The sequence below is a fragment of the Notamacropus eugenii genome, chromosome 4, assembly GCF_028372415.1.
Source record: "Notamacropus eugenii isolate mMacEug1 chromosome 4, mMacEug1.pri_v2, whole genome shotgun sequence".
Taxonomy (NCBI): domain Eukaryota; kingdom Metazoa; phylum Chordata; class Mammalia; order Diprotodontia; family Macropodidae; genus Notamacropus; species Notamacropus eugenii.
The window spans coordinates 119239122-119250898 of NC_092875.1; the positions used below are offsets into that span (position 1 = coordinate 119239122).

The window sequence follows — 11777 nt, forward strand, 5'->3', positions numbered from 1 at the left end:
CAAATAATAATAAATTCATTCAGAAGTTTAACAGATATAAATCAATTGCTGTCGTGAGGATGGCGTGAGAGCCTGAAAACTATCTTAATCAGCAAATGCTTGTGTTTCTTAGCAAATAGAGAAATGGAGCAGCCAAAGGAAATACAGATTTAGAATAGAAACTCATTTGTAAAATCTTCAAGGGAAGGATGGTGGAAGATTATGAGCAATACCACTTCATAAAACATAGAGAAGCAGTGAAGGATAAAATTAGTTCCAAGGAAACTTGGCAAGAGATTGAACCAAGTAAAGTTGAGTTCAAACCCAACTTCAATCTCAAGGGCATTTTAAAATGAAGCTAGAAGGAAGATAACAGATGAAACATATAAGAGATTGGCAATTTTTGTTTTTCAATAACAAACTATTTTCGGCATTCTGGGTCATTACCAGTTATCTTGACTTTTGTCCTGCCATTGGACTTGGATGACTCTGGAGGAGAGAATGAGGCTGATGACTGCATAGCTTTGCCTCTCTCTAATCCAATTCATGGTCATGTCAACACCCATCACCCTTGTGATGTCATTGATCCTCTTTGAGAATGAAGTCTGAACAGCAAGAACAAGCTATTTTCATTATCACGGACAGTGGAGCCACCATGCTTGGACCTGAATGTCACAGTCCAAGATAAATACTTATACAAGAAGAAGAAATGATCTGAAGAAACTAAATGGGAAACAAAACCGAGCTAGACCCATCGTACATAGGAGAAGTCTGCTCCTCTGGAGGTAAGGGAATGACCTTCCTTGGTACTCCACCTCAGCTATATATAGGGATGGTCACACCCTTGATCTTGTCATCTCCCACAGGCATTCAACTTCTGTGACAAAGAACGTTGAAATTCCTTATTTGATCATAACCTATCATTCAATTTCTTCTTATGTTTTATTCTTCCTAAACCCATTCTTTATCCTCACTATGACATCCAGTCCCCCTATTCCTCCAACCATCACCCCTCTTCTGGCTTCACTTTCCTCCCTTTCCATTCTTAACCTTATAATTAACTAGTTAAACTTTACATATGAATTCCTTGGTCTCTTGTCCAAGTACTGCTTGTACTTTTTAAAAACTTAATTTTATTTTTAATTTATGGAATAAAACAAACATTTCTATAACCTGGTATAATAAAAAGATATGAGGATGAATCAGAGGAAATACAGTAGTACTTCCATTGTTTTACCTTTGTTAAAACCTCTTATCTTCCCCAGGCTGCTTAGAACTCTGTAGTAGACAATAATGGGATGAAACTAGACCTGTGATTTCATTGGAATAAAGAACTCCTAATAAGGAAATTTCCTCCATAGATGTGAAGTCAACACTTTACCTGCATATTTTAACCTTAGAAAGTCATGTGGGGAACTACTCCCAAAGGGCTATAAAACTGCATAACCTTTGACCCAGAAATATCATTTCTAGGTCTGTGTCCCAAAGAGATCATAAAAAAAGGGAAAATGATCTACATGTACAAAAATACTTATAGCAGCTCTTTTTGTGATGTCAAAAAATTGGAAAATGAGGGGAATGGCTGAACAAATTGTGGTACAGGAATGTAATGGAAAACTATTATTTCATTTGTGTTTGTCCTTCGTTGTCAAAGAGACCTGTGACATCAAGATGGTGACATGACTTGCAGGCAATCCTTCTGTTCCTCCCTCATTGATTCTCTATCCCATTTCCTATAGTGGCTGTTCCAAACCTTCTTTTCTTTTCTCAAGGCCTCTAAAGTGTCTTCTATCCTCTCCCTCTCAACTGAGGATCTCATTTCATACGTTACTGGTAGAACAGAGGCCATTTGTTTTAAGAATCCTCACCTCCTTGATATCATCCTCTGTCTTCTCATTTACTCTAAGGAAGAGGTGACCTTCCTCACTGCTAAGGCCAACCCTTCTAGATGTTTCTTGATCCCATCTCCTCTCCTCTTTTCCAGTAGATTGCCCCCATAATCATTCCTTCCTCTTATAATCTTGATTTTTTTTTTTTTTGCCTACTGGTTCCTTTCTCTGGTACCCACTAAATCTCTTCAATTGATAGGTACCCTCTAAGTTTCCAGTTCTTTGTTATTACAAAAAGCGATTTATAAATATTCATGCATATTAAAGACCTTTTCCTTTTTCTTTCTTCTCTTTAAGGTATAGATCTAAGTAGTGGTATTTTTGAGGTTTAGACTCTGCCCACCCAGGGATGCCAAAAACTGTTGCAGTTTCATGATGTGTTATGGTGCAACCATCTCAAAGAATTCAGTCAGACCACCTCTAACCCAAGTAAAGGCATTAATTGAGATTCATGCCTCTCATGAAGTGGGCTAAGTTCCAAGAAGAATCAGCAACTTCAGAGAAAGCAAGATGGATTTTTGTAGGGTAAAGATGCAATTACATAACAGAAATTATGAATATTAAAAAGGCAGGAGGGGTTTGTTAGGAGATTAGGTAATAGCGGAGTGGTCCCAGCCACAGTGGAACTGCTCATGCAATTACCCACAATGCATACAGAAAAATCCACTTGGGGGGGGGTATGTATATATGATAATGATATTAGAATAAACTTCTCTATGTCATAAGTTCACTGTAGGTCAACTTTTTACTATTACTGTGCAGATGCTTAATTAGGGAAAGTCCCTTCTATTGTTTTGGGGTCTACATCCTGTTCAAGCATCCTGGTGGTGCTACTTTCTGATTGGCTGAGTATTGTGGTCCTGTCTGAGATTAGATGGATGTGGTTGCAGTTGAGTGCATGGAAACACATGCTGTTTCTGTAGGAAATTTGAGGAAGGGGTCTGGGGGAGGTGGCTAGCTAGAGGCAGTGGCTGGGATCCCATCATATGGACATGTCTGCTGTTTCTGTGAGAAATATGAGTTCATGGACACACCTGTTGTTCTAGTGAGCAGTGAGGAATATATAGAGAAGTTAGAGATGTTGAATATGGGAGGAGAAATGATTAGGTAGGGGCAGTAGACCTGCTATTCAGTGGGGCCTGTAAGGAAGTTAGAATATTGAGGCTTGTGATGGCAATCAAATTAGGATCTTTGACTGTTTTTGTTTTACTAAAAGTGCCTTTGATTGAATAATGTGATTAAAGAAGATCTTTCCTACCCATGGATGGGTCTGCCCATTGAGGGAAGCTTGATTAGGGGAGTTGTTTTGTAGGAGAGTCTCAAGTACCTTTTGGTTTTTTCTATTGAAGCACTGGGTCAGAGGGTCATGCTCTCTGGCTCTAAAAAGTGTATAAATATTCTGACGGTGAAGTTTTACTTTGGGGCTTAGTTTTTGTAAGAAAATTTGAGAACCAAATGAAGAGTCTGGGAAGCCGCTAAGGAGCCCCCTTGCTTTGAAAACCCAGATGTCAGTGCTTCCCTCTCTGGTAACTATGGTCAGACAGTTGAACTTGTCTGTTGAATTCAGGCAAAGGAAGTCATATCTATTGATCTTTGATTACTTTTAGGCTTACTGACTGGAAGTGTTTGTTTGACCAGATGAGGACTCTGGGAAGCTGCTAAGGAGCCCCCCAGCTTTGAAAACCTAGATGTCTGTACTTCCCTCTCTGGTAACTATGATCAGACAGTTGGACTTGTCTGTTGAATTATGGTCAGAGGAAGCTATGTCTGTTGATCTTTGATTTCTCTGTATTTTTTTTGAAGTTCAGGGTGCTGACTCTCCTCAGTTAGGTTGGTTAAAAGAATGATACATGTGCTTGATTAAAGTGATTGTTAGCCCCTCAAAAGTTGCCTTTCCTTTTATGAATGCAGATCTAAGAACTTGTGGTAGCAGGCCCTCCTGTGTATGTTGCAGTGCTTACTGATACAGGGCTAGGGGCAGCTTTATTAGTATTATGTGTTCAGAGGGTGTGCACAGATTAGAAATTTTCAAGAGTACTTACAAAATGGCTGTATCAATTCACAGTTGCACCAACAGTCTATTCATGTGCTTCCTTTTCCCTCTAACATTTGTTATTTTTTGTCAGTTTTGTAATCTGTACACACCCTTCTTAACTTCTCTGTTCCCATCGAAGACATCACCATCCTCTTACTCACTCAGTCTTTTGACCTTAATTTCTTCCTCTATTTCTCATTCTTACTCACCCCATATATCCAAACAAATGCAAAAATCTTATCTTTTCTATCTCTACAATATTTCTTGCATCTGTCCCCTTCTCCTCTCTTACATAGCCACCTGACTCAGACTCTCATTACCTCTCACTTGGACTATTATAATATTGTCCCAACTGGTCTACTCGCTTTAAGTTTTTCCCCATAATAATCAGTCCTCCACATAGCTGCCAAAATAGCTCCTAAAGCATAGGTCTTACCTTGGCACCCTCCTATTCAACAAACATCAATGGCTCCCTATTACCTTTAGGATTGAATACAAATTCATCTATTTGGCATTTAAAGCCCTTTGTAACCTAACTGGACCTTTTACTGTTCCTCATCCAAAGCTAGGGGTGTGCTGGAGCCAGCTCACATCAGTTCACGATGGCCTATTGTTAAATTTTTAGGACAAGCATTTACACTTTTGTTGTTCAGCCATGTTTGACTCTTTGTGACCCCATTTGGGATTTTCTTGCCAAAGATACTAGACTGTTTTGCGCTTTCCTTCTCCAGCTTATTTGATAATAAGGAATCTGAGGCAAATAGAGTTAAATGACTTGCCCAGCTAGTAAGTTTCTGAGGGCAGATTTGAGCTCAAGTAGAGGAGGCCTCTTCACTCCAGGTCTAGCACTAGATAGAGCAGATACACTGCTCCACCTCGCTTCCTTATGTACTGCACATTATTTTTTTAAAGAGAGCCAGTTGTTAAACATTTACTAGCACGTCACTGGCTCCATTTCCTGTATCTGTGCACTGGCTGACCCTGCCCCTGAATCTGAAGTGCATGCTGTTGTCATCTTTACTTCCTTGAATTCCTAGTTTCCTTTTGGATTCTGCTCAAACACTTCCTTCTCCATGAAACCTTCCTTGATGCTTCCAGATGCTAGTGCCTTCTCTCTCTAATATGTCTTTGCATTTATTTTGTAATCATAACTTAATGGCAAATCCAGCGTGCAAAGAGTGGAGATGGATACCCCAGGTCAACCATTTCTTTATTTCTCACCAGGTTTCTCTCTGTATTTTTCCATCACAGCTCCTCACCAGATACCTTTCTCCTCCTCCTCTAACATTTTTCAATTTAGTTTTATATGCTATCTTGCCCCATTAGAATATAAGTTCTGGAGGCAGGGGTTAGGAACTGCCTTTCCACAGCACTTGCCACATAGTAAGTGTTTAATAAATGCTTGTTGATTGACTGACCTACCTCCTCCTTTTTAGAATATCTAATTCCCTTCAAGTCCCTGATCAAGCCCACATGAAACCTCTCTTGATCCTGGTGGTTGCTGGTGACTCCCATTTACTTCTCCCCAATTAGCATCATCCCCTTATCATTCTTCATTAGACTGTAAACTCTTTCACCTTTGTTTTCATATCTCCAGTGTGTAGTATAGCATATAGTAATGTATGCCAATTTTTTTATTTTGTGACAAAATAAATAAACAACTCTTCTCAGAGGGTCTCAGAGGGATGGTTGGACTTGATTTAATTGACTAAGGACTATGACACAAACAGATTGTGTTTTAGGAAATTTGGCCCTTTTATGGAAGAGTCAAGTTATTTCTAGGGTGCCTTACTTACAGTCTTAAATCTATGGCCTTAGAACTGACCCATCTACACGTCCCAAAATTCCTAGGTAACTCACTCAGCCCCTTGCTTCAGAGTTGCCTATCTAAACATGGGTTGCACCAAAGTGAAAGTTGCTGCTCCATGGATTGTAATGACTTGTTTTATGAGAGAGGAATGAGCTATTCTAAGACCACACAGAAAGGGGTTATTTCAGGACAGTACACTGTTTTGCTGTTTTGTTAGTTTGAAGGACTTTGATCAAAGTTCAAGTGTATAAATATTTCTAAGGTTGGGTGACTGACTTGGTTTTAAATCTAACTCCAAAAACAATAAATTTAAGGGAATGAGATAAAATAAGCATCTAATTGAATTGGAGATGACTTCTCAGCAGACTGCCACAGCTGTGTTAATTAACCCCATCCTGAGAGAGTAGAGAAGGATGGGGTCACAGATCATCTGAGGTACACTTACACTGGCAATTTCTATTTTAGTGGGAAAAGTCATGGACTTGACATTGGAAGAATTCAAATCTTCTTAGAGTCTAAGGTCCCTGATTTTCTGTGATTCTGCTTGGGTAAAGACATGTATCTACAAAGCTCCATGTAGAGGTGTACTACCATAGACTCATAGAATGTCAGCTTTGGAGTGGCTCTCACTGGCTAAATAGTTCATCCCCTACTCAAAGGAAAACCCTTAGCATACAGCATAATACACCCCCAAAGCAACCACATCTGCCTTTGCTTGATTCATCAAGTGAGAGTGAACCAATGACGTCCTAATGCAGCCCGTTGATTGCACTTTGGAACAGCTCTAACTAATAAAAGTTTTTATTAAAATATCAAGTCCCAGTCTGATTCTCTGAAATTTCCACCTAGTTCTGGCCCATATTGCCAAGCAAAATAAGCCCAATCCTTCTTCCACATGACAATCTTTCAATTACAGCAGTAATGTTCTTCCTTGAGTCTTTTCCTTTCTAGGCAAAACATTTTCTTCAACTGAGTCATATATGGTAAGTACTTGATGCCCTTAACCATTTCTGGTCACCCTCTTCTAGACATTCTCTACCTTATCAAGGTTCTTCCTATACCACAGTACCCAGAACTGGACATACTTCTGGGGTAGTGAATATCATCTTTGGAATTGAGACCACATTAGTTACTACAGTCTTCTTATGGATCAGGGGTCCCTCTTTTGCTTCTCTTTGTATTTCCAGTGCTCAGCACAGTGCCTGGCATTTAATAAGCACTTAAATGATTATTGAAAGCCTGCCTGATTCTCACTGTTGCTGACCTCAAGACTTCCAGCCAGACCACTCCCTTCACCACCATTCTCTCTTTTCTTTTCCCTTTTCCCCAATGCAGTTTCCTGCCTGGGCTGGGTGGAAGAAGAAGGGGAAGTATAGGAGCATTTCTGACTCAAATGCAAATAAGGAAACATGCTTCCTCAAAACTATCTGGGTAACAAAGGACTTTCTCCTTGGGAAAGAAAAGGAGAATAGAAGTAACCACCAAATCACAGTCAAACACATTTGAAGGTAACCTCAGAGTTGTCTAGTCCAGGAAGTGATCATGATTATCCTAAGAATGAATTCAATTATAGTATTCCAAACAAGTGGCCATCCATTTTTTGAAAAAAACTCAGAGGCCAGGAACTCACTATGTGTCAAGGCTGCACCAACATAGAAGGCTTGAGTAATGCCCGTAGAAGTCCGAGGGCACAGAGGATACTTAGATGGGGTGCTGAAAAGGCTGCAGACCCAGGAGAAATCTTGCCTCTGATATCAACTGTGTTACCATGATCAAGTCGTTTAACCTTTGTGACTCTATCTGGAAAATGGAATTAAAAGTACTTATGGTTCTTATCACACATGTTATTATAGGGTGGGTACCATAGACTCAAATAAAATAATTTGTTAAGTATTTTGAAAACTTTAAAGTGTTAGACAGATAAATAATTATGATTATCTAATTCAAGGGTTCACTGGGGGGGTAATCTCTGAACTTAAAAAAAATTTTGATAACTGTGTTTTCATGTAATCAGTTTCCTTTACAATGCTACTTATTTTGTGCACTTACAAACAGTATTCTGAGAAGGGATCTATAAGTTTTACCAGACTGCCATGACACAGGAAAGTTTAAGAAACTCCAATCTAGTCCAGCACTTGTATTTTACAGATGGTGAAATTGATGACCTGAAGGACTTTGCCCAAAGCCAGTTAGCAGAAGAGCCAGAGCCAGAGTCCAGGCCTCTTGATGCTCCCCCTCCCTTGCAGCGCAGGGAGGGGCTTTCCACCACAGTTTGCTTACTGACCTGCCTTTCCTGCAACTCAAATCCTCAGATCAGAGAAACAGGAGGAAATTTTTTTAAAGTCCAAAGTTCTAAACCAATGATGTCATACTCAAATGGAAATGGGAGCCATTAAACTATACATCAAGATCCCTGTGAGCTGTCTATTGTCTTAGAAAACCACACATTTATAAATTCTTTACTTTTTTATTAAACATTAACACATTAAAATCAGATAGAAATTACATTTTAATCTAGCTTGGGCCTTACTCTGGAGTGCTGTGGTCCTCACGTGGCCTGATGTCTAGTGTTCTAGACTACTGTGGGCTTTACCTCTCCCATCAGCATCTTGGGAAGAGCCTGTTAAGTTAAGGTTCCCCCACCTATCCCAAACCATTTTGAGACATGGTCTGAAACCTATTCTACTAGTGCTAAACCCAGAGTCTTCCCTTTAGGCTTTAAATAGTCTTTGAGTCAAAACAAGATTCATGGAAATTCCAGAACCATCTCTGGCTTCCATCTGCAGCATCTGCTTCAGTCTGAGGCCCCTCAAGCCTGCGGATTATTCACAATTCTCTCCTTCATTTTGGATGACTTTGCCTCCTCTGTGTAGCCTTCACTTGCTTGGGGGCTGAGGGTGAGGTGGGGGTTTTGTAGAGGACAGAGAGGCTTGGTTGCCTGAAGGGGGAGATGGCTCGTTTGGCTGACAGCTCAGAATGGAAACTGTGACCATTATCTCCCTTTGCCTGAGCTGACAGAGCTGGGTATAAATAGCCTGGCTCATGCCCCTATTCACTAGAAAGAAGGATTTCTATAGCTGAAGAAGAGAGCCCCCAGCCCCCTACTCCAGTCCCTCAATGGCTGTAATTGCTTTCTCAGCACCATGACTTGACTAGAGATCACAGAACCCTGATTAACAATGACTGATTCATCGCCCAGTTCTTATTTAAAAAAAAAAGGCATTTTGGAGGAAGCCTTTTCAATTCTTTGTTGTGTTGTAAAAAAAGTAATACTGAAATGGTGAGCTCAGACATGCTAACCGATGAGGTTAGAGGTTTCTTATCTGCTGCTTCATCACCCTGGGCCTGGTCTCGCCCTTGCCCTTCTGGGTCCCTGAGCTAGGGTGGGAGGCCCCTTTAGTCCCAGAGCCTTAGAGCCCTGGGAGGGGGAGCAGGATGTGGAGTCTGAGCTGGGCGGGAAGAAGCTTGTCTCAACATGGTGCTGCTTCTGCTGAGGTGTTTGCTCCCTCCTGGGACTGGCAGCTCTTCCTTGAGACTACAGGAAACACTTAATCATTTCCTCAGAGGAGCCAAGGCTTTTGTCTGTCCTAGACAAAGTTAGAACATCAGCTTCCCTGTGCTCAAAAATCTCTCTCTCTGTCTCTGTCTCTCTGTTTCTGTCTCTGTCTCTGTCTCTGTCTCTCTCTGTCTCTCTGTCTCTCTCTCTCTCTCTCTCTCTCTCTCTCTCTCTCTCACACACACACACACACACACACACACACACACACACACGCACACACACGCACACACACACACACACACACACACAGAGTTCCTTGAGCCTTCCCTGTGCCATATGCAACTTCAGAGGGTCACAAATTCAGAACATTAGGGCCAGAAAGGATCACCTGGGATAGAAGTTCTTAAGCTGAGGTGCATGAACTTGCTAGAACTGTATTTCAGTCTTATTGGTTTCCTTTGTAATTCCATACACTTCATTTTAGGTATTTCAAAACATTATTCTGAGAAGGGTGCTTGGGCTTCTCCAGACTGCTAAAGGGGTCCATGACACAAAAAAGGTCAAGAATCCCCGCTCTGGTCTAACCCCTTCTTCTTCGAGATGAGAAAACTGAAGCTGAGGAAATTTAATTAACTTGACCCATGCTCAAAAGTAGTGAAACAGCTGAAAGAGAATTTGAACCCAGGCCTTCTAAAACTGAATCCAGACCCTTTTCTGTTAGGCCATGTTCAGAGGAGAGTTGTGATAGTACAAGGAGAATTCTGGAAACTAGAGAGGAGAATAGGTTTCCAGAAAAAGTGCAACCAGTTTGAAGTTGTGTGTTCAGCTAAGTCAATGTGTCGTGAAGGTGTTGTCCACCACTGTACCCACTATAGACATCTGACTGCCTGTCCCTGACTTAAATCTGGGATCTGAATACCCTTCCCAAATGTTGGGGGTTCAGACCCACTAAAGGGACAGTTATCTCTCCCTGGAACCAAATAAGACTCTGATAACATTCGTCTTCAGTATCAATCAAATGCATTTATTAAGTGTCTACTACTATGTGCCAGGCTAGATGCTACATGATACATACCTGTAACATACATACATACATACAAAGAATGAAGCAATCCCTACTCTCAAAAAGCTTGTATTTTGTTGGAGGGAAACAAAAAGTCCATATGTGAGTAAACACAAAATCAGTCAGAATCTCAGCAGGTATTTATTATTCTTCATATCTAGCACTAAGCTAGGTCCTGAGAGGGTTATTGTGTTCGTCTTTTGTTGCCAAAGAAGACCATGCCATCAGAGATGTAATGACATGACTTGCACTTGACTTTGTTTTGAGTGAGGGAAGGCTGCACAGGTCACCAACCTCATTTCTCTTCCAGAGCCATCTGAATCCAGAGACCTGATATTCCGCAGGATGACTGGAAATAACCCGGGATGCACTGGGAGACCTTGGGCCCTTTAGGTCAAGGTCTTTGCAGGCACTCACTTAGGGTGAGGCAATGCCCATTTATTGAATAGGCCTGTTTAAAGTAGCCAGGGCATGGCCCCTTTAATGAGATCAAGGAAAAGAAATACCTCGGGCTGGGTGGGAAACAGCCACAGTTACTACTGATAATCGCTATCAAGTTAGGAGGGTCCAGAGGAGTCCTCAGGCAGGGCCCCAGTGGAGTCCCAGTTTCAGAAAAGGTTTAAGGTTTTGGGAGAGGACAGGACAGGAGAGAGGACAGAGGAGAGAGGACAGGGGAGGGGAGGGAAGAGGGAAATAGGAAAGGAGCCAGTAAAACCCAAGTCAACTGGGCATCTTTTGGTCATCCAAATTTACCTTCCTTTGGAGAGGAGAAGGAAGGGGAGGGGGAGGCAGACAGGAGAGAAGAAGGTGAGTTACCCAGCTAGCATTCAGCCAGTTGCATCTACTCACAGGATCGTGTTTGTCCTTGGTTGCTGAAGAAGACCATGCCATCAGAGAAACGATGACATGACTTGCACTTGACTTTGTTTTGAGTGAGGGAGGGCTGTGTAGGTCACCAGCCTCACTTCTCCTCCAGAGCTGTTTGAATCCAGTGACCAGATATTCAGGATGACTAGAGATGGTCATAGAAATACAAAATACCATTCTTGCCTTGACAATGCTTATGTAATCCAGTTGGAGAAATGGTTACCACGTGTACATGAAGCAATTAAAGAACCGAATCATTAGTCATGGAGGGTCAGACTTGTGTAAATGCTTTAGGAACTTTTCCATCCTACTAACCAAAGGATCCTCAGGGAAATTCAAGTCCCTTGAGTTACTGTGTCAAAGTAAAGAGAACAGGTATTTATTAAGTGCCTACTGTGTGCTAGGTACTTTTAAAATATCTCATTTGATCCTCACAACAACCTTGAGATATAGGTGTCATTATCATACTCTTTTTTTTAACAGTTGAGGAAAACTGAGACAAGCAGAGGTTAAGTGAATTGCCCAGGGTCATAAAGCTAGTAAGTATCTGAGGTAACATTTGAACTTGTCTTCTTGATTCTAGACTTAACACAATATCCATTGTGCTGCCTTTCTTGTTCAGTCATTTTAGTTGT

At 41.2% G+C, this 11777-nt stretch overlaps 1 long non-coding RNA gene across 1 annotated transcript; it reads left to right on the plus strand.

Annotated features, from left to right (window-relative positions):
- Window positions 1-424: 424 nt before the first annotated feature.
- Window positions 425-8123, plus strand: LOC140498239 (uncharacterized). The gene is made up of 3 exons (XR_011965034.1): window positions 425-764; window positions 7049-7221; window positions 7862-8123. It is a non-coding gene; the product is annotated as an uncharacterized lncRNA (long non-coding RNA).
- Window positions 8124-11777: the final 3654 nt, after the last annotated feature.